The 26,454-nt window shown below is 34.3% G+C and overlaps 1 long non-coding RNA gene across 2 annotated transcripts in view; it reads right to left on the bottom strand.

Annotated features, from left to right (window-relative positions):
• LOC129145032 (uncharacterized) overlaps window positions 1–26,454 on the bottom strand; it is a 73,897-nt gene that overhangs the window by 24,895 nt on the left and 22,548 nt on the right. Inside the window, exons 2-3 of one of the 2 annotated variants that reach the window (XR_008550020.1) lie at window positions 12,814–12,911; window positions 10,826–10,845 (exon numbers count right to left, since the gene is read on the bottom strand). This is a non-coding gene — a long non-coding RNA (uncharacterized LOC129145032). Of the gene's footprint in view, window positions 1–10,825; window positions 10,846–12,813; window positions 12,912–26,454 lie in introns of those variants that run through there. The other variant, XR_008550021.1, reaches the window with a different exon arrangement.

The following is a 26,454-nucleotide window of genomic DNA, read 5'->3' as shown; positions in this document are numbered from 1 at the left end:
CCCTCCTGTCACCATGAAAGAGGATGATGGCTTCTGAACAGGAAGCAGGACCTCACCAGACACTAGATATGCTGGGACCTTAATCTTGGGCTTCTTGGCATCTAGAACTGTGAGAAATCAGTGTTTGCTTCTTCAACCATGGGGTGTACAGTAGTTTTGTTATAACATCCCAGACAGATATTCTTCTGAATAATTCACTTAAAAGCAACACAGAATATTGACTCTTTCTTTCTCCCCCAAGGTTCCAAACCATAAACCCATGCTGCCATTAAAGGAAAAGCAATGAAAGAATACAAGTAAGTCCCATATAGAATTTAAAAAGTCAAACTATGTAACTTTAGAACATAACCAAGTTTACTTTAACCTTTTATCAGCTTAGGTAGATTTAGGTCTTCCCTTTTCTTTTAGAATACTTGCCCTCTTAGTTTCTGTCTTTAACTCTGATTTGTTCCCTCTCCCTTGAGCTCCCTTGAGCTCTGATTGTCTCCCTCCTCTTCACTGTATGAAATATTAAGACAAAAATAAGCTGTGTACTTAAACTCTGTTCATGTGGTTCAGTTCTACAGCAAGTCTGTAATAAACCCTTACTTTTTTAGCGGTGGATAACTTTATTTAGGTGTTAGGTCAGAAACATTAAGGGAATAAGATATATCCTGTTGTGATGGGAGGCGTGAGGAATATGTCTTAAGTGGACAAATTTTCTTATCAATGACCCTAACTAGAAGGAAAATTCACAAAATTTAATAATGGCTTTATTGTATCTGGGTTATATTGAGAAAAACACATTTGAAAGTTATCTAAATTACCTTTGACCACTAAAAGTTAGAAAAAAGTTATAAATCATAAAAGTCAGCATTATTGGATCTTCAAGAAATTGCATGAAATCAAGGTTACATATATTAAACATAAGGCATATCCATAACTTATTTATTACAAACCATACATTTCTATTTGTTCACGTCAGTGAAATATAGATGAGATGGTGAAATGAATTAGTTATGAATCACTGCCTATTGAATGCTAATGTTCTAGTTATTGATTTTTCCATAATTTTTTTCTTCAATATCTGGAGAACATGTCCTTCAATTCCAGTTAGGCTTTGGTATTACATTCTGTGAGTGTATATTTGTGTTTTGGGTATCCTCATCTATAGACCCTTTACAAATAGACCTTGAGTACTTTTTTTTACCTTGATCTCTGAAGACCTGTTTTTTTTTTTTTTTTTTTTAGAACTATCTTATCATTTAAAAATTAAAAACTTCAGTCCATGAAAATCGACACTTTCTCTGATTTTTGAGAGACATTAACATTTGAGTGGTAACTAGCAAATCACATTCTGGTATTGGTCTGACCTTTGATAAGGATCTGGTTCTGGTAATATTTACTCAGCATCAGAACAACTTTGCCTATTAAGAATCTTAAAGTGTAAATATCTTATTGTGAAGCCAATTACACTACTATGGCGGGGAAAATGGTGGGGCAGTGAGGACACTGTAATCTTGGATTAGAGCAGATTGCAAGTGAAAATCTTGAGTGTTTGAAGACACTTTTCCCTTTGAGGTGATTCATGGTTCATGTAGCAAAAGCAGTGACAGTAGGCTGAGAAGCTGAGCAGAGATTTTTATAGGCTCACGGGACTTTGAGGACACACTTGAAATGAATACCTTGTAAATTTTCCACACTATTAACTGGCACTGTGAGAGGTCCCAGTCAGAATGAAGCAGGAAACATGAATAGCACAGAAACAAAGACTAAAGCTTGGCTTCACATCATCTTAGTCTCCAGCTGGGAAAAGGGAGATGAATTGCTATGATACAGAGAATAGCTGTCTGCCACAGGAAATCCTCTCTGAAGGAAGATGACACCCAGAACCTCAAATTCTGTGTTTTGTATAAATGAAGTCAGTAATTCAATAAGAAACAAACAATTATAGAAGAAAATAAACTTGTCTACCAAAAAAATAAAAATCAAAATGTAGAGAGATGGGAGTTATTTTAAAAAGGAATTTTCAGACAGGAACATTAACATATAATAATTATGATAAATAAATCCAAGGATATAAAAGAACAAATATCAGCATAATTTATAAAGGAGAACCAAATAGGGATTCTAACAACAACAAAAACTTAAAGATTATGAGTGCAATAGTTTTAATAGCAGATAACCGAGAATAAAATGCGAAAATATTCAGAATGAAGAATAGAGTCAGGCAACTGTATAGAAAATGCAGAGGAAATATCACACACATACACACACACACATGCACAAACACATGCACATGCACACAATGAGAGAGAGAGAGAAATGAAAAGACTAACAAAAATGTAATTACTGTTGCACAAAAGAAGAATTTGAATAGGACAGACCAATCATTGAAGAAATAATGAGGAAGAAATTTCCAAAATGGTGTGTTGAAAATCAAGTTTCTTATTAGGTAGGTTACAGAAAGAATGCCACATCTAAGTTTATTATAGAAAAAAATGCTGAGAATTGAGCTTAAGTAGGTCTCAAAGTCTTTCATATTACTATTTTTATATTTGTCCTATGTGATTTCTTTATTCATTTCCAATTTTGTATTATAATTATCTTTTTAATTTTTAAGGTATTATTTAGATTTCATTATGGATTTCAAATATCCATTCTTACTTTATCACAGAAGTCCATTAACTAACTTTATACCATTTTACCTTACTGAAGATAGTAGAGTACACAGCACTGGCTGTGGCCTGTTATCTTTACTGCTATTGACCTTTATTTTACTTCTTCATGTGTTGTCATTCCATCATATAGATTTTTTTTGAAGATTTATTTTATGTATACAAAAGCCAGATGCACGGAAGGGTGAGGGGATTCACCGGAGACAGTGCGGGGAGCAGAACAGGCAGACTGATGAAATACACTGCTGTGGGGAGTAGCGGGCAAGACAGGAGAGGTCTGCTTGCCATGTGGGTTGCTCCGAGGCTGGCGGGGATCAAATCGGCAATGCAGAGGCTGTGGACAGCTTCACAGTGCAGCGCTCAACCACCTGCACCACCAGGGAGGCCTCTCCATCATATAGATTTTTTAAATCAAAAACAAAGTGTGATATTAATGAATACCATTAATTTATGATAGTTAAATAAAACCATATTTCAGTCCACTTGAAAATTGGAAAACAAGCTTCATGGAAAACTTGTCTCTTAATAGTTTTATTTTTGTTTAAGCAGACAATTACATATATATATATATATATATATATATATGATTTATTTATTTATTTATTTATTTATACAAGCACTGGGTACAGTCAGAAGTGCAAGAGGGTGAGAGAATTCACCAGAGTCAGAGTGGGGAACAGAACAGGCAGACTGATGAAATATACCACTGAAGGGAGCAGTGGGTGCAGCAGGAGAGGTCTGTCGTGCCATGTGGGACCCTTGCCGGCAGCCAGGGATTGAACTGGTGCTGCAGAGGATGCGGGCAGCTTTGCAGCTGAGTGCTCAACCGCTGCGCCACCAGGAGATGCCCAACGATTATATTTTAAAGACATTAAAAATGAGAAAAAACTGACTTAATATTTATGTGTAAATGATTAGATTTGGCTATTTTCCAGTAGAACTGTATTTATAAAATAGTAGACCAACTAGTCATGAGCCGTGATTTGCTGGCCCAGATCTTGTGTTTCACATCTGTGAGTATATTTTTAATTAGTGTTTCAATGTTCTACCCGCCAATGAGATTCATGTAATACCTGTATCTATTTCTATTGACTGTTGTTCCCTGCTCAGCTGCTGCTGTCAGACATCTTCTGGGGATTTCTGTTGAATGTCTAGCCTGCTCAGGCTGGCTTCTCCAGTCTGATTTGTAGATTTCTGTGTTTTTCATATCAAGGAACTTGTGGAGTCTCTGTTGAGCAACTAGAAGCCAAGTGATTTCTTTGTGCTAAGCCTTTCAGTCTCAGGCTGTGAATGCACACTAAGTTTTCATCCACAGAATGAAGTTTCCTCTATATGGATTTTTAAAGTTATGGCTGTGTGCCCATAAAACTGCTAGTATAGGTGGCCGGCCATGAGCCATCATTTATCATCCATTTCTCTAGAGCATAAATTTATATGACTCAAAGTTTTCATCCTTCATCAACTGCACTCAATTCCTGGTATAAGATACATTAATAATGTACTTGAAGTAATTATTAAAATTCTTCAAGCATAAGTTTCCAATACAGTAAAATAGTTTATTATAAAATTTTGTGATTGTCATAAGTATTAAATTAGAGAATTGATATTAGACAGTCCCTGGTACTGATAAATAACACAAATAAGTGATGCTAATAATCACTATAATTTATATTGTTACAATATGCCTTTATTGTTATTTCTGTTTTATTTCTGACTTGGGAAAAATATGCCAATATACTTATAAATGTCTCGGAACCTATTGGGTGGGGAGAAGAGGAGCTGTGTGTGGGATGACTTCCAGAGAGTCTTTCCTTAAACAATATGCTATTTTGAATCCATACTTAAAAAGAGATATTTTGTTTAATTTTGTAATACCATTTTTCTTTTTCTACCTTACTTCCTTTTGATACACTATAAGTTTAACCACAGAAACTTGGATTCTTTGTAAATTATAAAATGTTAGTTTCTCTTTAACTTCTAGAATGTCTGTATTAACATGATTAATATTGTAATGTCTTAGGCAAACATCATCATTGTCTTTTCTATTCACTCTAAAAACTATTAATTTATGGTGATCAAAAAGACACTACACATTATCATTTTTTTTAATATTTTCTAGTAGGATGGAAACTGTATTGTGTAACCTTCCATGCATATAAGCTTTTCAGACCCTTACTAAATGTAAATGCCTAATTTATTCCATAAAACATAACAGTGTGTTTTACAACCAGAGGAACTTGCCATTACCAGCTCTAACACTAAGTAAAAATCATGAGGACAATATAGAGTAATTCACATAGTCAAAAAGAACCTCAGTCAAAATGTGTGTAAATTAGCTGTTATAAATATGCTCCCATGAATAAAAACTTTTTCCCTTGGTTGGGCAACTTAATTCAAATCTATACTTCTATGTCAAAATCATGTTCTCACACAAATATGAGTTATGAGTAATCCAGTAAACTTCTGAGAGTTCCGGGATATTCTATTTAAGTGAAAAAACTACTGAAAATCAAACAAATGCATATAGTGGATTAACTGATCTTTAAACTATGCATAAATAGCTTTGAACTAAAGTAATTCTCAGCCTGGAATATCAGTCTGTAGAAATATGAATATCCAGTTTCATAGATATTTCGGATTAAAATACTCAAATTCAGATTAGATAATTCAGATCTGACACATGCAAACTGAATTTATAAGACAATTACATTTTCATTCAGTTATATAGTAAAAAAATTCTAATTTTGTTTCTATAGCGTTAAAGTGATTTGGTTAGTCTTTTATAGATTCTCACTATATATACACATAAATGTAATATACAACAATTATATTAAATTTTATATTTTATCCTTTTATACATTATATATCTAATATATTTGCATGTATATAATAAATATATATGATTTATATATAGATTTTCATCTTATGCTATCTAATATGCATTTATATTGGCTGTATATTGTTGTTATATATAAATATATGTGTAGAGAGGAGGACAGTATTAGTAGCAAGCTTACATTTCCTGTTAGATAGTTTTCAATCTAACATTGAACAAATGACAATAGATAAACTGTATTGCATGTTTGCTGTAAGTGGGATCTGTGCTAAACTTTATATAGACTATTGACTTGAATTTGCACAGCATTCCCATGTGGTCTTATATACTACGATTCTTCTCATTTTGCAGATGAAAACACTGCCCATCCTTAAGGAGGTGGGCTCTCTTGATGTAGGTAGGTAGGACAGGACTTGAGAGTGCTTCCTAATTGGTCCAGGAGGGCAAAGTTGCTCCTAGACTTCCAGAAAGGTTCTCCCTGCCTTGGAGATGTGAGAGGAAATTCAGAGTATCAAATGGGAATTGACCCCTAACCACCTGTCAGACATGAATCAGATTTCAAAAGTGTCTCTTCTTCAAACTTTTCAACTGTATTTCAGCCATAATTCAAATGTCCAAATGTATATATGATGATGCCATTGCATTATTCATATATGTAAAAATATGTAATACCTAAATGTCCAATAATGGTATGATAATGATCATAGTGATTTGTGTTAATATTATTGGATATTATATATACTAGCAATAAATATTATCCCATTTAAGCTTATAACAAGCTCAACTTACACAGCTATTTTATTTTATTTTTTAATTTTTTTAAAGATTTATTTATGCATACAAAACCTGGTGTACAGGCCAGAGATGCGGGTGGTGAGAGGATTCACCAGAGATGGAGTGGAGAGTAGAACAGGCAGATTGAGTGAAATACATTGCTGAAGGGATCAGCGGGTGAGATAGGAGAGGTCTGCGGCGCCATGTGGGTTGCTCCCTGGCCAGCTGGGTATTGAACTTGTGCTGCAGAGGCTGCGGATTGCTTCATAGTGTGGTGCTTAACCCCTTGCGCCACTAGGGAGGCCCTGCACAGCTATTTTAAATAAAAAATAGGGGATTCAGGGCCTCCCTGATGGCACAAGCAGTTAAGATGCAATCTGTGAAGCTACCCACGGCCACTGCATCATGAGTTCGATCCCCAGCCAGGGAGATACCCACATGGCACAGCAGACCTCTCCTGACTTGCTCGCTGCTCCCCACAGCAGTATATTTCAGTCAGTCTACCTGTTTTGTAACCCACTGTCTCTGGTGAATACTTTCACCCCCCACACTTCTGGCCTGTTCCCCAGTTCTTGTATGCATAAATAAATCTAAAAAAAAAAAATGGAATTCAGAAAACTAAAATTTGCTACATAATATTTAATGGGAAAGTTGTGATGCTGAAATTTAAAACTATGCTTTTTGCCTTTTATTATCACATATTTTACCAATAAAATATTAATATGATCAATAATAAATATATTGATTAGAGATTTTCTAATAATTATTTTTGATACTATACATTCTTTAAAGTATAGAAACTTAATGGCAAAATCAGCAAAAGATGTTTAAAAGGGAAGCAAACTTCCAGTTAATAAATAAGCCTCAGGGATATAATATGTAGCCTAGTGCGATTATTAATAATACTCTATGACATACTTAAAAATTCCTAAAATCTAGATCTAAAAGTTCTGATCACAAGAAAAAAAAATTGTAACTGTGTGAGATGTTGGATGTTAACTAGACATATAATGGTAATTATCTCACAGTATATTCAAATATCAGATCATTAGATAGTGCAGCTGAAACTTATATAATGTTATGTATAATTTAATTAAACTTTAAAGACAATATACTAAATTTGGAAAATTCCTGAAGTGTGCTATCATAAATTTGTGAAATCATGTTAAATAGAAAATATTTATAACTCCCTATATAATCCTTTTCCTATCTGAATCAATACCTGCCTTGCAGTGAGTACATGTGTATTGTGTGTGTGTATGTTTGTGGAGAGAGCCCCAGAGACAGTAAGAGAGAGATACAATAATGGATAAAATCAGCACATATCTGCCCTTGTGGAACTTCCATTCTTGTGGGGAAAATAGACAATACTTACAGAGACTCGCATTTAAATGTAAATATAATTTTCAACTCTTTTGAGTGACTACCAAGAGGCACAATAGCTGGATCATATGGTGAAAATATATTTTTTTTCTAAGAAATAGCTAGTCTGTCTTTAACGGTGGCCATCCTGTTTTGCATTACTACCAACCAAGAATGAGAGTTTTTGTTTAGCCACATCCTCCACAACAATATTTTTAGTAGTTTTTTAGATTAAACCATCCTGATAAGTAGGTAGAGTTATCTCATTGTTTTAATGTATAATTCTCTAATGATCTATCATGATTGTATTTTAAAAACCCACTTTGGTGCCAGCTCTATTGGAGAATTTAGTGAGAGCACTCTCCACAGGAATAGTCCTATTTAATTGAGTAGGAAGAGGTGGATCAAAAAATAAGAAAATAAGTAATGTAATTCATTATTGTATATTTTCATATAGCATACTATCCCAGACTTCATAACGTGATACTACCTACATAATGATAAATGCTATGAGAAAATATGTCTGGGGTATGGAGTATAAATGCCAGTAGGCCTGTAGGAGATTGTATTTCAAAATAAAGTGAGTGTGGTAGTGGTGTGGGTTTGGGTGGTAGCTGACACACTAATAAAATGCTTATACTGTTAAAATTGGCTCAGATATATGGTATGAGAAAGAGATCTATCAATAGCTAATGACAAATTTTTGATACCACTAGATGTGTAGTGTTATATATATATTGAGATGAGGAAGCCTAGATCAAAGTGATGGGGAAAAGCTGAAATCAAAATCTTTCACAGTGTGTAAATGTTCTGTAGACTAAAAATTCAGCATAAAATCACAAAATTGTACATATATTCAATCATTATTTCTTACATAGTCTATCACTATTACCACAGTAACAAGACTAGAACATATTTTTTACTATAGAAATTCAAATCATTTCACTGCTTGAGAAGAACAGAGGGAAAAAGGAATTTAATACTGTCTCTTTGTCTACGTATTCACATCCTTTGCCAAGAATGGTTTAATATCCAGATGCTTGAGAAGAAGAAGAAAAGGAAAAAATCCTCCAGCATATATGGGACCTGAAGATGCAGTAACGAATTTTCTTCTTTGCATTTCAAACTATTTCTCTTATAAAGGCTCATTCACAGTGTTTAAACACAGATGTCTCTTCAATTAAAACTTTCCCTGTACTGTATTTAGCATAGTTATATATTTTCTGCCCAAATTTAATTCCTTTCTATCTCTGATTTACATTTTAACAAGATCATTCTGGCAGTTACTGCTGGAGAATAGATTGGATTCTGAGAGTGAATACACTAGATCACACTTGAGGCTGCTGAAGTGTTTGAGACGTAAATATCAGAAAATGGTTCAAGTCCATGACGATTTTGCAGAGGTATAGAAAGGCAATAGAGTGGATCATTTGGGTATTGGTGGTAAAGACAGGATGGGATAAAGGATGACTGTCTGATTTTGGACTTCGAGAAACTGAATGAATGGGGGAGCCTTTATAGACACATTAAAGGATCTTCACAAAATTGATATTATCTCTCATTTGGTTGCATTTCATATTTCACAGGACATACTGAAAAACAAGTTGCAAAAAACCCCAAATATTTGGCTTTAAATATATTTTTCAAGGATTATTTCTTTTTGTTTTCATTTATTTCTATGAATATGTTTTACAATTACAAATGAGCATGGTTCATGTATGTCTAGATTGTTCATCGCATTTGGACTTCCTAAGAAAAATCTCTCTATTGAAAGATTATGAAAATATTATACATATCCCCTTTTACTTTAATATTTGTATTTCTTTTCTGACTTCTCATTTTCTTATGCTAATTTTATGTGGTATATAATAGTATGAAATACTAATTTTGTCTTCAAAATGGCTATCACTTCTCTGAGAACTGTTTATTAATTAATGACATAGATTTAAGGGGGTCATTGTTTTGTAACTATTAGGATATCAACAAGTTTTATCAGATATGATCCAGCTGGCTTTCTGAAGATGAAACCCAATAAAATTTATAAATGGTTGACCTGGTCACACAAATACTCAGATGCATTCATTTCAGAGATAGGCATTCCTGACACATGTTAGTATGTAATTGTCGATTAGTAATATTTTTAAAGATTTTTTTTTTAATGTATGCATACAGGAGCTTGGGTATAGGCCAGAGGTGTGGGGGTGTGTGTGAGAGGATTAACCAGGGACAGAGAAGGGAGCAGAACAAGGATATCTACTGAAGTACACTGCCCAGGGGAGCAGTGGGCGAGGCAGGAGAGGTCTGCTGCGCCATATGGATCAGCTGTCTGGTCGGGGATCAAATTTGTGCTGCAGTGGCTGCCAATAGTTTGGGAGCACTGAGACTTAACCCCTTGCGCCACCAGGGAGCCCCTAGTTAAGTAATATTTTTAAGAAATTTAAGAGTTTTATATATATATATATATATATATATATATATAGACATATATACAGCATAAATATAGGTTAGAAAAAGTTCAGGATCAGTTACTGATGCAGTCTTATTTTATCATATTTTTGATTGTTTAATAGAAAACAGTGACCTGAAATATTATTTTCCTCTTCATGTTGCACATATAAAGCCTCACTGCATGTCATTTTCTCAAACAAAATTACCATTAATTAATTTTAATAAGGAAAAGTACAGCATTTTAAATATACTTAAAATAGCGAATCTGGGCCTCCCTGGTGGTGCAAGGGGTTAAGCACTATACTGTGACGCAATCTGCAGCCTCTGCAGCACAAGCTCTATCCCAGGCCAGTCAGAGAGAAACCCACATGGCGAAGCAGACCTATTCTGTCTCACACGCTGCTCCCCTCAGCAGTGTACTTCAGTCCTTCTTCCTGTTCTGTTCCCCACTCTGTCTCTGGTGAATCCTGTCATCCCCCGCATCTCTGGCCTGTACCCCAGCTCTTGTATGCATAAAATAAATAAATCTTAAAAAAATAAAATAAAATAGTGAATCAAGTTGAATATTAACACACACATAAAAATCTGGGGCATTGCAACTTAGCATGTTTGTCCATTTTATATAAAATATTTTTATTGAAAATGTCTAACCATGTATAACACTTCAATTTAAAATATCATCTTGCTATGTTAATAATATACTCAGTCTTTTCAAATGTGGGGTCTTTATGGGGGCAGCTTCTGATTACCTTTATTCTCCTCTCCATCCTGAAAGAAGCAACCAGGGAAGAAAATAAGGATAATACCCATTTTATTTGGACTCCTCCTGGATATTTCCACTAGGTTTCACCCCCACCCACACACACCCCCCAAAACCCAGCAAGACCACAGTCTCCTTCCAAGATCCATCCCTCCCTAAATATCTATGCAGCATGGTATCTCTTCATATGTCTATTGTATGTACATAAGTATGTGTGTTTTGCTATATGTTTATATATAGATGTCCGCCTTCCTGGTCATGAAGTCCTTTCAGTTCAGTTTTGTCTAATCTGGTTACTCACTTGATTTTCTTTGCTGTTTTATTCTTGGGATATTCAGGAAACATTCTGCTATATATGTGAACTAAACTCACCCTCGAAGTTATAACTAAAAATTACCTATATCCTACTCAATGTCTTTTTATAACCTATGCAATAATGCACAAACTTTGTAAGTAAAACTTGTTTTGGAATCAACTTCCTTAGAAACTTGAGACTTAATTTTCACATAATCATTTTATTGTTACTATGTAAATGACTAAGGCAAAATGTGTAGTCCAACACATTTCAATTTTGTTTTTTTCTCAATGAGCAACACACTTAGTAGCTTTATTTTCCAACAATTGCGTTATATATAATTAGTGTTAAATAATATAATTACCAAGTTTTCTTTGCAATCAGACCTTTATAAAGTTGTACAAAAAGGACTTGTGATTCTGTGTACAATATCTAAACAAGTGTCATTATGACCTAAAAGCTTTGTTCCTTTTATGTACTTTAGTCTGAAACGTTTACTGCTACTATTACATTTTGCAATTACAGTGAAGTGAGGCAGAAAATAGCAGTTCAAAAAATGTATTCAAGTAATGAAGTTTGAACCATTAGTTTCAAGGCTGTTGTTATTTTAGTAAATATTTAATCTTCCTAGCAGCATGGGTTCCTAATTGATCTTTAAGTATTATTGTTCCTGGACATTTCTAATCGACTTCTAATTGCTACATTAAGGCAGTTAGTGAATAAAGCATAATGGATGGTGGAGATTTTTACAGTACACTAAATCAAATGAATGTAGTAAAATTTAGAATTCATTTTTCTTATTGACATTTGAAACACAACACAGTAAGTCCACGTATATACTTTATATATTGAAGAGTACTACCAATCCAAAGAAAAATGACAGATTAATATATTCCAGTCAAATAAAACTTCATTTGCAATAGGTTTTAAGATTATTTAAACTCTCTTTTGAAAATAGTTATTTTTGGTAGTTTCCAGGTTTCTATATATATTATCTTGTTTTTCTTGCATCAATTTTAATCTCTATCCATCTGTATGTTTTATATTTATGTCATTGACTTATGAAGGATTTATTGAGTATTTACATGATATGTCAGGTGCTATGAAACTAAAGATTCATAACAAAGTCTTCACCTATTGCTAATAACAGTTTCATAGACATGTGGAGACAACTTTCTCATTTTGGAGAGATATGCGTTATTTTCACTAGTTTGCTCTTCAACTGTTATCCACTGTGTGGAGTTGCTATAGATAGTTACTAGCACCTGAAAGGTGATACACTGAGTGTAGCACTGTTTACCAGAGGGAGTTTATCTACTTCCCTATTACAGGATTCTCTACTTAGGTTTTTCTGAACATAATACTTCAAGCAATATCATCATGAACATTGTCACCTTTTCTTTGGAAAAAGCACACCATTTCATTGGCAAAGCACAACTCTCCAGCACTCATCCTGAAAGTCTCGCCTCATGGGCATGAAGTTTTTAGAGATAAGCATGTCATGAAGTAATACCAAGTATAACCATATGTCTGCCTTTTAATGTAATAGTCAATCAGAAAGGAGGCATTTTGTTGTGTTTGGTTTTCCCTGAGCTTAAGCATTAATAAGAATGGTGTGGCTGAAACCCATCTTCCCAACAAGGAAAGGGGCTGAGGGCATGGCTGGGGAGGCAGGACCCACCCTGGTGATTTTGTTTGAGCTCCACATTCTGAACTGCTTGACTTCCCAGTTTGGTGAGTGAATCTATGACTTCACATTTCATTAAGACAGTTTTCGTCCTGTAAGTCGATTATTTGATGAAAATATAAATTACTAATGCTGGCTAATTTGTTGGCAATGATTAATGTAGCTTCCTAAAGTAACTTGTATTATGGACAAGAAGATAGAGAATTTTATTTTTTTAGACAATTATAAATCCAAATTGAGCCATAATAAAATAGTTAGCTACTGTAAACTGGATTGTTTCTTGTTGCTTATGTTATAGATTTGTTGATGCTAAAGGCTTTGATGATATCAGAGAAAATATCAAAATGTCAGGAGTATTAAATAAGAGTAAAGAGAGAGAGAGAGAGAGAGAGAAATAATTGTATTTGGCACATCTGAAATGAGAGACAGATTTTATGAAGAAAATGTGCCTGGAGATAGTGAATCAAGTTGTATGAGGAAAAGATTATCATAAGCCTTCTAGTGTTTAAAGATTTATTTATTTTTATTTATTTATGCATATAAGACCAGAAGTAGGTCAGAGGTAGAGGGGGTGAGAGGATTCCCCAGAGACAGAGTGGGGTGCAGAACAGACAGATTTACTTAAATACACTGCTGAGGGGAGTACGAGGGGAGATAGGAGAGGTCTGCTGTTGCATGTGGGTCAGCTCGCTGGCCAGGGATCGAACTCATGTTGCATTGCCTTCTGATAGCTTGATAGTGCTGAGACTTAACCCCTTGTACCACCAAGGAGGCCTGAATGTGTTTAAAAAGTAAAGGTTTGTATGAGAAAAGGCAGGGAAGCTGGAAACAATGGATAATATGATTGAAACCCATTTCGTGTGTTTCCTCAGCCAATGCAAAATTCCATTGTAAAGTGGGAGTCATCCATCTGTTCTCTGTATCTATGAGTTTTTATTTTTTTTGATTTTACATATGCATGAGGTCATATAGTATTTGTTTATCTTTGTCTGACAAAATAGAACAGAATAGTCAAAAGGTACAAATGTCTATTATAAGGTAAATAAGTTCTGGGAATGTAATATACAGCATGGTGACTGCAGTTAATGATACTCAGTTGTATATTTGTAACTTGCTATGAGAGTAGATCTCATCACAAGAAAAACTTATAACTATGAGCTGATGGATGGTAACAAAACTTATTTTGGTAATCATTTCAAGATGTATGCATAGTTATGTATTTAAAACTAATGCAGTGTTATATGTCAGTTACATCCCAATAAATCTAGGAAAGCAGAGTAAGCCATTAGGATGCAGCAAAGGGGAGGAAGAATATTATTTTAGTGAGATAGTGGCTAAAATGATAATAGCCAAGGCAGCAGTCACTTCACTTCAGGCAAGAAGTAAGTTTTCTGTCAATACCTATTACCTAAGGACGAAATTTAAAAAAAAAACAGGCCTCATTTAAGGATAACAAACCTAACCTTTGACTATTAAGAACACACAGATTAGAAATAATGAAAAGGAACCAGTCAGCTACTGAAGTATATCAGGGCATGACAAGTTGTCAGACTTAAGCTGGCATGATGGGTGACGGTTTTTGAAAATAAGACAACATAAAAGGAAAGGGCATGAGGGATAGAGTGAAAGATAAAGAGAAACGAGGTCATCCTCAAAGCCCTGGTAACCAGCTCTGCAACTAGAATCCTAATTACAATATAACAGAAACCTGTATAATGTTGTATGTCAGTAAAAATGGTACAATAACAAATTAAAACAAATTAACTGCCTTCTTCCCCCGTCCACAGCATGCTGACTTCAGTTTACAACACTTGAAACAAATAAAAAAACCTATAAATGTGCTCTCTCTGTCTCTGTCTCTGTCTCTGTCTCTCTCTCTCTCACACACACACATCTGTATTTTTGTCAGGCCTCCAATCCTTTTGAAAAGTTGAAAATTGCAGGAACATTTAATATCTACACATGGAAGTAGATGGAAATTCAAAAATAACATTCATTTGGCATTGAGAGAGGGAGTAAATCACATGTTTCTTAAATTACTTTTATTGCTCTGTGAAGTAGAGGTGGTTAAAATGTAAATCATATCTCTAATTCATAACAGTACTACTTGAATTAGGATGTAACTTTGTGAATTCCATTTCTCCAAGACTTAGAAGATAGTGCAGGTATGTTGAAGTATGTAAGATCGCACCACCATGCACTGACATGGTTTCTAATATGTTTCAAAAGCTACAAACATGTGATAGTGTGTTTTAAGCTCCTGTATTACTAGTAAATTATTTTAGTATCGCATGCTGAAGAATAATCTTTCCTTCTGACATAGCTCACAATACTACTAGTGTTTATGTCAGAGAAAATGCTTTTTCAGAAAAAAGATAACAGTGTTGATTTTCTTCATAATTAGCCTTCACAACTTTAATATAGACATATGAAAGTGCTTGTTAAAGTATTGAATTCTGTATGTAAGTTGGGCACAATTTTTGTTTTTACCTGAATGGTAACTTTTATTGATTTTACTTGCATTAATAATAGTGAGTAAATCATGTGGTTAAAGCTGTCAGTGTTCATTTTTAAAGTATAGACAGGTAGAAATTAGTTAATCATTGTTTTCTCTTCATTTGAGGTCAGTGAATCTCTGAATTTAATTATATACCAACATTTTCTTCTCTGAAGTTGTGAATAGTAGTTAATTATTAATGCTCTTTTCCTTTTAGATTTATATTTTGTCATACAAATATAGATAATCAAGTTTCTTGAAATGTGGTAATATATTATTTGAATAAAAAATTGTTCTTTATAATATATTAACTAATTCAATAGATTTTGCTAAACTTCAACTGAGACTCTTATCACCAGGTCAAAAATCCATTATTATGTTACAGCTAAAGTAGATTATGTTCAATTTAGAGAAGCTCTGAATACCACAAATCTGAAATGAAGAGCTGGTCATTCCCATTGACTACTGGAGTCAAGATAAATCTAGTTTTCATTGAAATTGCTTATTAAATCTGGTCAGCTTTTAAAGGTAATTTATTTCCTCATTATATTTGTGATAGAGTAGTAGCTACAGACCTGTTTAATTATGAAAAAATGCTGAATAACTGACTAATTAAAGTCACTAAACCTCTTGATTTTTTTGTAATTAGTCCTGAGGGAAATTGGAGGGGGGGTTTCCAATGATGATAAACCATGTAAAGGTTCTGACTGCTGCCATCTGAAGTTTGATTTTTTACATCTAAAGATGTGGAGGTCATAGTGCATCCAGAGAGAAATGACTCAATCTGATAATTTATTGTGATAGAACAGGAAGCAGATAAATTAATCTCTAAAATATTTAAAAGTACAAGAACTTAAAGCAAGAAGGAAAGGCTGATTTGAGATTATAAGATCCTTGACATCAGAGACAATTATGTTATGACTCTGTAAATGGACACTATCTATCATTTTGTCATCTAGAGGATGATAGGAATTTGTTACTGTTTCACAAGGAAAGAAATATAATACTGAAACTTTATCCAGGGTAGAGGAAAATTTCTAAAATAGGAAGAATAGGAGATCATATTCCCAGTGAATATTTACTTGATTTTTAATAAAAATTTAAAGTGACATAAATCATTCAGTTAGGAAATTTTAAGTTATTTTAAGTTAATTTTAAAGGTACTGAAAGTCTGAATATTTTCTTTAGTGAAATTATTTCTCAGTGGAAATATGTAGATAATTTTTATTTTAATCGATTGATTAACTGATTAATACTTCACAATGCCTTTGATCTCTCCAAAGTAACACCAGAGAAGTTGTTAAAGTAAATGGAGTTGACTATAGTGAAGAGGAAAGCCTTTCTGATGCATTCTTAGTGAGCATTGTTCCAAAAGACAAAGTTGTCACTGTGACATGCAGAGGGCTTTGCCATCTGAATTCTGGTAGTTTGAGGTTGGCCTTTCAAAGTCAGTTATTGTTTGGCATCTGATAAGATTTGTGATATTATTTGTGACATTATTAGGATTAGACAAAGTGATATGAATGTTGATAAACTATTGTTTGATAAGTGAGTTATTCATTATTGCCTTTGACAAAGAGAGCAGTGAGAATTTCACCAAATGCACAGTGAATATTATTAGTTGAGGGTAGTAAGCTTTCTTGGATATAGGGTTATGAAAGAAGCAATGAATTCATGAAGTTGAAGGTGAGCCAGAATCCTATCACAGTTATGTTGACAAAAACCACTTTTATTATTCATACTGACTAATCTTGTGCTTTTTAAATGATTACGTTAATGCTTATCAGAAATTTAAGATTAAGTTCTATTTAATCCTCATTTTTCAGAGGAATAAACTGACTAGCAGAAAGGTTAAATGACCACTACTTTAACACTCATACATTTATGCGTTAATGGTGTTTATCTTTGAAGAGAAATAATACAATGATTGGTTGAAGGGTGTTATCATTTTTTGTTGTTATTATTAGTATTAAATAAAGTGCATAAGACACTAAAATTAGACAATTGAGTACTGGCACTGAGGTTTTCTGTTTTGTTTTGTTTTGGTTTGTTTGTTTGTTTTTTTTTTTAATTTTCCACCTCAGATATGTGTAAGAATTACAGTCGTCAAAATTGTTTCCTTTTATTTCAAATGTTATTATTTCCAGAACTAGTGGAAAATAAGTCTTTAAAAAGGATTCTGATAATATGGTAGCCTGTACCATTTTTGTATATTTTACCTTAATTTTTTTGACAAGTAGTGAAAGTGATTTATTTCTTCCTGTTTGCAATGTAACAAGTAAGTACTTTCTAAGGCTGTGTTTAAAAGCTAACCTAATGGGAAGGGATAGGATGATGAAACATCACAGAAATAGTGTAGGTACCAGGTGATTATGAAATATGATATTGATTATTTGAATGTAATATTCCAATATCTAAAAGAGAGGAGGGAGGTACACAAACAGCTTTAACTAGTTGTTTCTTTTGAAAATGCATATGTAATAATATTAAAGCAGAAAAATGTATCAAGCAGAGGATTTGCCACTTGTATCAAGTTAATGAACCTAAATAAAAAATAAAAGATTGGATTCATTAAAAGATTGGATTAATTAAAAGATTGGATTCATTAATTAAAAGATAATAGTTGAAACAATGAATATGCCTAATATATGGCTTATTTTAAAATACATTTGATAATGCAATGGTCTTCTGTTAGGCAATACTATTAATCTGTTAGACCCACAATAGATTCATACTTGAAAATGGTGGGGTTTTTGCTCTACCACATTTGAGTTTTTTTTAAAGATTTATTTTATTTATTTTATGCATATAAGAGCTGGGGTGTAGTTACAGGGTGGGTGGGAGTTAGAGGATTCACCAGAGTCAGAGTGAGGAGTAGAACAGGCAGATCTACCGAAATACACTGCTGAGGGGAGCAGCAGGCAAGACAGGAGAGGTCTGCTGTGCCATGTGGGTCAGCTCCCTGTCTGGGGATTGAAGTCGTGCTGCAGTGGTCCCCGATAGCTTCATAGTGCTGAGACTTAATCCTTTGCACCAACAGGGAGGCTCTCTAGCACATTTGTATAGGCAAATGAATATTTGCACCACTAAATTTTGTTTTCTTTTGTATGTTTAGTTCTCATATCTTATGAAATGTTTCTTGACATGGGAATTAATACATGTCTAATGAAAATAAACCATATGGTGAGTAAATATGAAATAAAAATAATTTATTGATATAGTAGTTCATCCAGCTATTTTATTTTGGAATATTTTTATCATCCTTTCATCCATTTAAAAAATCTATTGAATTTTCCAGTCATTAGGTATTGTAATAGGAATCTAAATTATGATTTAAAATAATCAAACATACAGGAAAGATGAAGTCATTGTGCTGTCTGCACAGAGTTTACCAGTAAGGCCAAGGAATTAAATAAACTTGATTGAAACAGACTTTTTGATTATCCAGTTAAGTCTAATTATAGGTACAGCTACCATTTCAAACATAAGACATTTGTTCTTTTACATTTTTAATATTGAAACACATTGGATTAAGGGTTAAGTCACTAGTATTTATGATATTTTTTGCTGCCAAAATATTTAAACAGAACCCTTGATTAATTCTACATCAATGAATACTAGAGGTTTATAAGGAATTTTCTGTAAGCACTGTTTAACAAACAGAATCCATAGCCTATGATGTGGTTTTTGTGGTTTGAAAGTTATTCCTGAGGTAACTTGTAATGTCAAGAGTAGAAAGAAAATTCGAACTACAGCATTGTTTTTGCTTTGAACATGTCCAAAATTCAGGAATAGTCAATATTTCTACTTGTTAAATTTGATCTATAGAACTCACCAGAGGTCTTGAGATTGTATAGGTGCTACAAAGACAATGTTGCCATTGCGTCTCGTTTTAGTGCATGTTAGCACCATGCATCCCACCTCATTATCACATCATTAATGAGCTATTATTGTTGCCTGTTAAATTGTCACCCTGTTGATATCATCTTACATCAGTGTTTGATTCTTAAAAATAAGTCAATGACTAGAAAATAGTTTATTGAAGTAGCACAGCAGTGATGAAAATAAAACAATAATGAGTGTAATATAGAATATAATTGTAAATGTAAACATTAAAAATAGCAGGAATTCTTAAGTTTATTTTCCCTTCATTTTTGCCTTCTGTGAGATCACCCCAGTCTGCTGGCCACAGCCCTTGATAACACCGCATTCAGAATATGCTCGTTCATATTCAGACTCTGATCTATGGAGACTAGAGACATGAAGTCTAGTCCAGTCTCGAAAACTTCATCAGCTGGTTTCAACCTTAGAGTGGCTCACTCTCTTTATCCTAATTGTGTTTAAAGACAAATTTTGTCTTGATCAATAGCAAAGACCAAGTCCTCATAGTTACCCATTGCTTACAAGCTGTGTTCCACCCAACTTAGTCACGCTTTTGCTTTTCTCTCCTTTTTACATGATACTCACTCATGATTCACCCCCGCTCTTATTCATGCAGACATACAGACATATTAAAAGCTCATTTTGATCACAGAAATGTGTATTTTTTAGTAAAACATCTCAATATTGCCCTCTGTTCAATTGTCATAATCCTCTGAATCCATTGAATCCATTCTGCTCACCCTGTCTGTAAAACAAAGCTTTTTTTTTGTTTTTGTTTTCCCTGTTGGATGTTACATTTCTTGCAGGTTCTGAGGTTAGAGTTTTTCCCATATTGCAACAGTCATTTTCTTAAAAAAAAAAAAAAAAAAAAAACAAAACTTTCCTCACCTGAGTTTGAGTTTTGAGTTTTGATTTGTTCAAGCCTATGTTTTAGTTTTTTAATAATGTACTGACAACATATACTGTGTGTGCCAGTGGTATTGTTCCAAAGAATATTTGTGCAAATGATCTGGGAAAAAAATTGGGCACCATCACCTCTGACTTCGAGGTTGGTGCTGTCCCACGTGAGTCTCCTGCTCTTTCCAAGGGCCATAGTCACTCCTGTCACTGCTGTTCCTTTTGCTGCCAGTGCCCTCATCATCATCAGAATGCTCAGTCCATGTCCTCCTGGGCATTCCTCTGAGCCCCGAGGCCCTGCTCACCCAAGCAGGCAGGTATATGCTGGGTGACCATTGCTCATTTCCCCTCAGTGCTCCTTAATGCCCTCCTGTCCTCTAACTTGCCCAAAGCCTGGGCTTACATGTGATTCCTGCTCCCTTGCTCTCTCCTCTGCCCCTGTCCCTTCATCCATCCTCCTTTGTGCAATTAGACTTCACTTTTTAATATTTTTTAAAGATTTATTTATTTATGCACACAAGAGCTGGTGTGTAGGCCAGAGGTGGGAGTGAGAGGATTCACCAGAGACAGAGTGGGGAGCAGAACAGGCAGATGTACTGAAAGACACTGCTGAGGGGAGCAGCAGGCAAGACAGGAGAGGTCTGCTGCACCATGTGGGTAGCTCCCTTGCTGGAGATTGAATTCGTATTGCAGTGACTGCGGAGAGCTTCATAGTGCTGAGACTTAACCCCTAGCGCCACCAGAGAGGCCCAAACTTCACTTTTTTATTATTTATTTTTTACAAGTGCAAATTCAAAGGTAAAATTACTAAGACTGTCAAGATGGTGACATCAGAACACTTAATCAAGGGTTGGGCCACTACTGAAAGCCAGGTTCTATGTGACCACAGTTGTGTCACATGGACAAAACTTGGATCTTACCAAAGGATTAGAATCAGGACCAAATTAAGACAGTGCCCCACCTCATGTGGGGACCACCACCATGTTGGCCCCATGAGAATTAATCAGAGTTACAGACCAGTGGCTGCTGACACTCTGTTGTTTCCTGTTTACTCTAGGGATGTTCATTATAGTTACTCCCCTTCAAGTATTTAATAGGTGATGACAAAAGAAAGTGGCTTTTAAATTAGAACTTGTCTGCATCAAGAAATACCATATCTGGGTTTTGAATGTGATGATGTTATTAGATGAGAATGTAGATTTTTCTCTTGAGAAAGAGGACAATGATATTTTGTGTATAGGGAAGAATATACATTTAATATGAATATTTTTGGCCTGAAGTGTCATCATCATTAGAGGAATGGGTATGTCCTATCTCTTCTGCTGCGAACAATCTGGCCGAGACTTTGGTTCTTTGGAACTCAGATCTTGCATTTAGGAGGTTACAGGCAAAATATTTGCAAATAAGTGTTTGTTTTTCTTAATTATATATGCATTTAATTGAGGTAGCATTGGTTTACAACACTGTATATGATTCTATATAGGTTTGCAACTTTTCAGACAGAAAGATGCTTTTAAAACCAATCTCCACATTCTCTTTTTTCTGTCTCTGCTGTCATGAAATCCTGTGCTGCACTGAAAATCTTAAGAAGTTTGGAGCCTATGGGAGAAAATCATGATCAGATCCTTGAACCAAAATGTGTGCAAATGCATGGAACAAAAAGGAAGTCTTGACTTTTCCAGCAACTGAAATTTTAGTTTTCTGTCTTCTAGCTCATCCAGAATGATGCCAAAAAAAATTATATAGCAAAATGGGAAGGTAGTACTTACTAAAAGGCATAAGTGCTGGGTTGAAATTTAAATTGGGGATAAATATCAGGATAGGACTGACTAGAGATTTTCATTTTAAATAAAAATTAGGATTTCCTTTCAACACAATAACAGCTTTCAGAAATGACTAGAAAAAAATGCATTACAGGATAAAGTTAATAATTATTAATGAAAACACAGTTGTGAAGAGATAATTTGGATATATCATGTAAAGTTGCAGTCTTTGAGGGAGTAAAGCTCAAAAGTAAGTACATCATAGAGTTAAGAAAATGTAAAACAAAATTTAAAGTGTGTGAAGAGTACACTCGAAGGAAAAGGTAGAATGAGTTGCTGGCAAATTATTTATTTTCTCATGTTACATGTCTGCTCAGTATTTGATTTTGGACTGTATTTGACACACAATTTCTTAAGCAATTAAAAGCCAGCACATTTAAAAAAATTGTTTAGAAATATACAAAACCTATATTAGAAACATATTAGAAAGATGGACTTATTGACTTTCTTATATGTTTATTTCTAAAAATGATAATCCATGAAATAATCTTTCCCTTTAATTTTGACACTTTTAAAGACACTATCTAGAATAAAGATAAGGTGCCAAAACCAAGTAAATACTTCCTACAAAATTGAAACTGCTTCACCTGAATACTAAGCTATTCACTGATATATTCAGAGAGAAATGCTGGAGACAAATAAAGTTTCTGTTTATTCAGTGTTGAAAAACATTCTAAAAATGTGATCACTCTCTAAAATATCCATCATCATGCACCTCTTGAGATGTGCAGTGTTTATATGTAGAGAGTAAGCAGAGAAGTGTGATGACTATAGAAAAAACAACACATTTAGATTTTTCAAATAATATTGATTTAAAAATTGTTCAGAAAAATGATTATTTTCAGTGAAAGCTTTTTTATGATGTAAATTATCTTCTGTTTGTATCTCAGTGATAGAGTCAATAGCTTGAGTAACCTAAACTCTTCTGTTCAGAATCATTCAGCTTTCTGAGGTTTCCATTTAAAAAAAAAAAATTATTTGCAGTCATTTAAACTTCAGTATGCAAATTCATCATTTGCATATCAACTATTTATTCACACCTGACCTTTACAGTCACTTGATTCCTAATAAATTCATCAGTGACATAGTACTTTCCAAGATTTATTTATTTGAGCTATTTGTATGGAACAAAGCATAAGCAAAGATGAATTTGAGCATCTTAAAAAGAACATAGTCATAATAAGGATAGCTAACATTTGCTGAACTTTGTGCCAAGGACGATGCTTAAAGCATCACATATATCGCTTGATGTAATCCTCTCACAAGGAGCTGTCATCCCTTTTTAAATACTTGTAAACTTTGGTTTTGTTAGATAAGTAATAATGTTTTAGGGCCTGGTCCCTGGTGAGTCTAATCTGGGCAGTTTCTCTCTTCAGTTTATATTCTTAATGCCATGCTCTCCTTGTGTCCAAATGGTTCACCTCATATCGTGCACTTGGGCCTTACATTCAGTAGCCACTGAAAACACTTAGTTTCAAAAGTTCTTATAATTGAGTGGACTGTTTTAATGTAACTATTAACAATTTTCTTAGCTTCACTCTTTCTCCACTCTGACCTAAAATTCCGTAGGATTACATCATCATTTATTCACAATCTTAAATTGTTTCTCATTGCTTATTGAATAGTCTAGCATTTTAGAGGTGATCCAAATGTGGTAAATATGTGCTTTTTAAAACTAATTTTTTTCTTTTCCTGTAGAAAATCTTTACACATTTTGCATGTACTACAAGAGCAAGGAGCGATTTCCTTCAAATACTGTTACATCTCACCCATTTACTATACCCATATATTCAGTCCTTTCCACTCTTTAAGCACTAGCTCCAAACAATAATTTCTTATTTTCCAAAAGGAAGTAATTTCCATTTTATTTGACAGTTGTGAATTAGTGGTTGTATTTCAAGTATGTTGCTCCGAACTTAATATTTTGATGAAATTCAACAAAGATTTGCTAAACTACTCAATTTGAGGGACCCAGTTAGGATCTAAAATACTAAGTCTTGTCAATCTCAACTCTCAAAATTACTTATATTTCATTTAAGTTTCAGAGAAACAATGGCAGTTGAAAATTTGGGAAAAGATACTAGTCTTTGTGTGAGTCTATTAAAAGTGTCGTGTTCAAATGAAACCACTATAGATTTTGAATGGGGAAAAAGTATTATGAATAAGAAGAGTTTGTAATTACTGTTAAGGGAAACAGAAGCTTAAAAAAGAATAAAAACATGGGATCATACGTTTTCTATATAATAGTTAATTAGAAATTATTATATAATTATATATTATATAATATAATTATTATATTATTATTATATAATAATTTTTTTGGTAATCATATTTCTGATAACCACCTACAAGTTCAAGTCCAACATTATGGTCTATATTTGTATAATTTCAGTTGAGATCACATCTATTGCAAGCCAGACTTCTAACTTTGCACTAATCTTTTTTTAAAGATTTATTTTTATTTACTTATGTATACAAGAACTGGAATGTAGGCCAGAGGTATGGGGGATGAGAGTATTCACCAGAGACATAGTGAGTAGGGAGCAAAACAGGTGGATCTACTGAAATACACTGCGGAGGGGAGCAGCGGGAAAGACAAGAGAGGTCTGCTGCTCCATGTGGGTCAGCTCCCTGGGTGGGGATTGAACTCATGCTGCAGTGGCTGCCACTAGCTTCATAGTGCTGAGACTTAATCCCTTGCACCACCAGGGAGGCCCCAAAGTTGAGGAATTCTAAAATAGGTGTTGATTCAGAATTAAAGAACTATTTAAAGTGTTCCATATAACGAAGCTAAGTAGAAAAAGCTGTATATTACTCTCAAGTGTTAGATTAGTAACAGCTAGCAAGAAGAAATGAGTAAATTATTTTCATAAGTAGAGAGATAATAATTATATCACAGAATTGTCACTTAGGTTATATTGCCAATATAGAAAAATGACCACTTCAAGGAAATGAAGTTTCTTTTACAGAAACCATACATTTTGTTTGAGACTGTTGGTGCACAAATGAGAGCCTCTGTACTTCTCTGGGTTTTTCTTGGCAGGACTCGAAGATAAGATAAAAAATGGAAATTTAATACTGCCATGCATACCTCCTTAACCCTGGGAGAGACCCATAAAATAAATAACTTGCTCACAGGGCTTCAGAACCCCTCTTAAATAACAGGCTAAGACAGAGTGGTTGGGGGAAGGTCACTTAGGAGGCTACAGTCAAGGTAAGTATGGCTGTTATGCCATTCTTTCTGCCTTCTCCATTGAGAAGAGGTGAGGAAATCAGCAATTCCAGAGAGGCCTTTTTAGAGAAGGTTACCTGTAAATATGCTTTTCAAAATCAATCTCCATCCAACCTTCAGAGATCCTGCCATGATATAAACCCCGTGACATATTTTGTACCCCTAGAAGAGTGAAGTTGGTTTCTCAGCCTTTAAACCACTGATACCCTAGTGATACTATTTAGGAAACTAAGATTTTGTGCAATCAAAATTTGTGTTTAATTCAGTTTATTTTTTGATATTGAGAGGTAAAGATTGGAGCACCTTTCGGAGTATCAGCATAAAAATAGAGGAGAAATAATTTGAAGAATGAGATTAGCTATAAAAGTAAAAATATCATGTCTTAGTAGCAGTACGTTTTAGACTCAGGGCTAATGAAATTGCTTGTTATAAGTTCAGGAAGATTTAGCAGACTGGAGAGTATAAGAGGTCAGTAGGAGCAGACTAGTTACACCATTAAACTAGCATTGGACAGAACACCAGGTGACCTTTCCGATGAGAGAGAGCAAGAGACTTCAAAATATTATGGAGAGACTGCTCTTTTTTTTTTAAAGATTTATTTATTTATGCATATGTATAACCCACATGGAGCAGCAGACCTCTCTTGTCTTGCCTGCTGCTCCCCTCAGCAGTGTATTTCAGTAACCCAAGAACTGGGTTACAGGTCAGAGGTGTGGGGAGTGAGAGGATTCACTGGAGACAGAGTAGGACACAGAACGGGCAGATTGAAGTATACTGCTGAGGGGAACAGTGGGTGAGCCAGGCAGGTCTGCTGCACCATGTGGGTAGCTCCCTGGCTAGGCATCGAACTTGTGCTGCAGTGGCTGTGGATAGCTTCATAGGTTGTGTCTTAACCCTTTGCACCACCAGGGAGGTCCGAGACTGCTCTTCTTAAAATTTATTTTCATTGTTATAAGAAAAGAAGGCTAAAGAATATATGAATGCAAGCAAAAAAATTAAACTTCTGAAATACATCTAAAAATAAGAGATTGCAGCAATAATGGGGTGGCAAAAGAACTCCCTATTGAGGGATAAATTGGGGTTGGATAAAAATCCTTCAAAAATTATTATTCTATGGGCATAAAAAAAACAAAGTAATCTCAATAGATTTAAAAATTGATATATGACTATTGGTCAGCTTTATGAAGGTCACTTGATTTGATATGAACATGTAGGGTTTCGTGTGTGACACCATTTTCTGGTGTCGGGGCTGAGACTCCCATTGTGGAGCAGAGATAGTCATTAGATTTGCAGTCCTAAGTCCT

The sequence above is a fragment of the Talpa occidentalis genome, unplaced genomic scaffold, assembly GCF_014898055.3.
Source record: "Talpa occidentalis isolate TD23 unplaced genomic scaffold, MPIMG_talOcc4v2.1 talOcc4.8, whole genome shotgun sequence".
In the NCBI taxonomy this organism is placed as follows: Eukaryota; Metazoa; Chordata; class Mammalia; order Eulipotyphla; family Talpidae; genus Talpa; species Talpa occidentalis.
The sequence above is the reverse complement of the archived record's forward strand: the minus strand, read 5'-3'. Positions and strand labels throughout refer to the sequence as shown.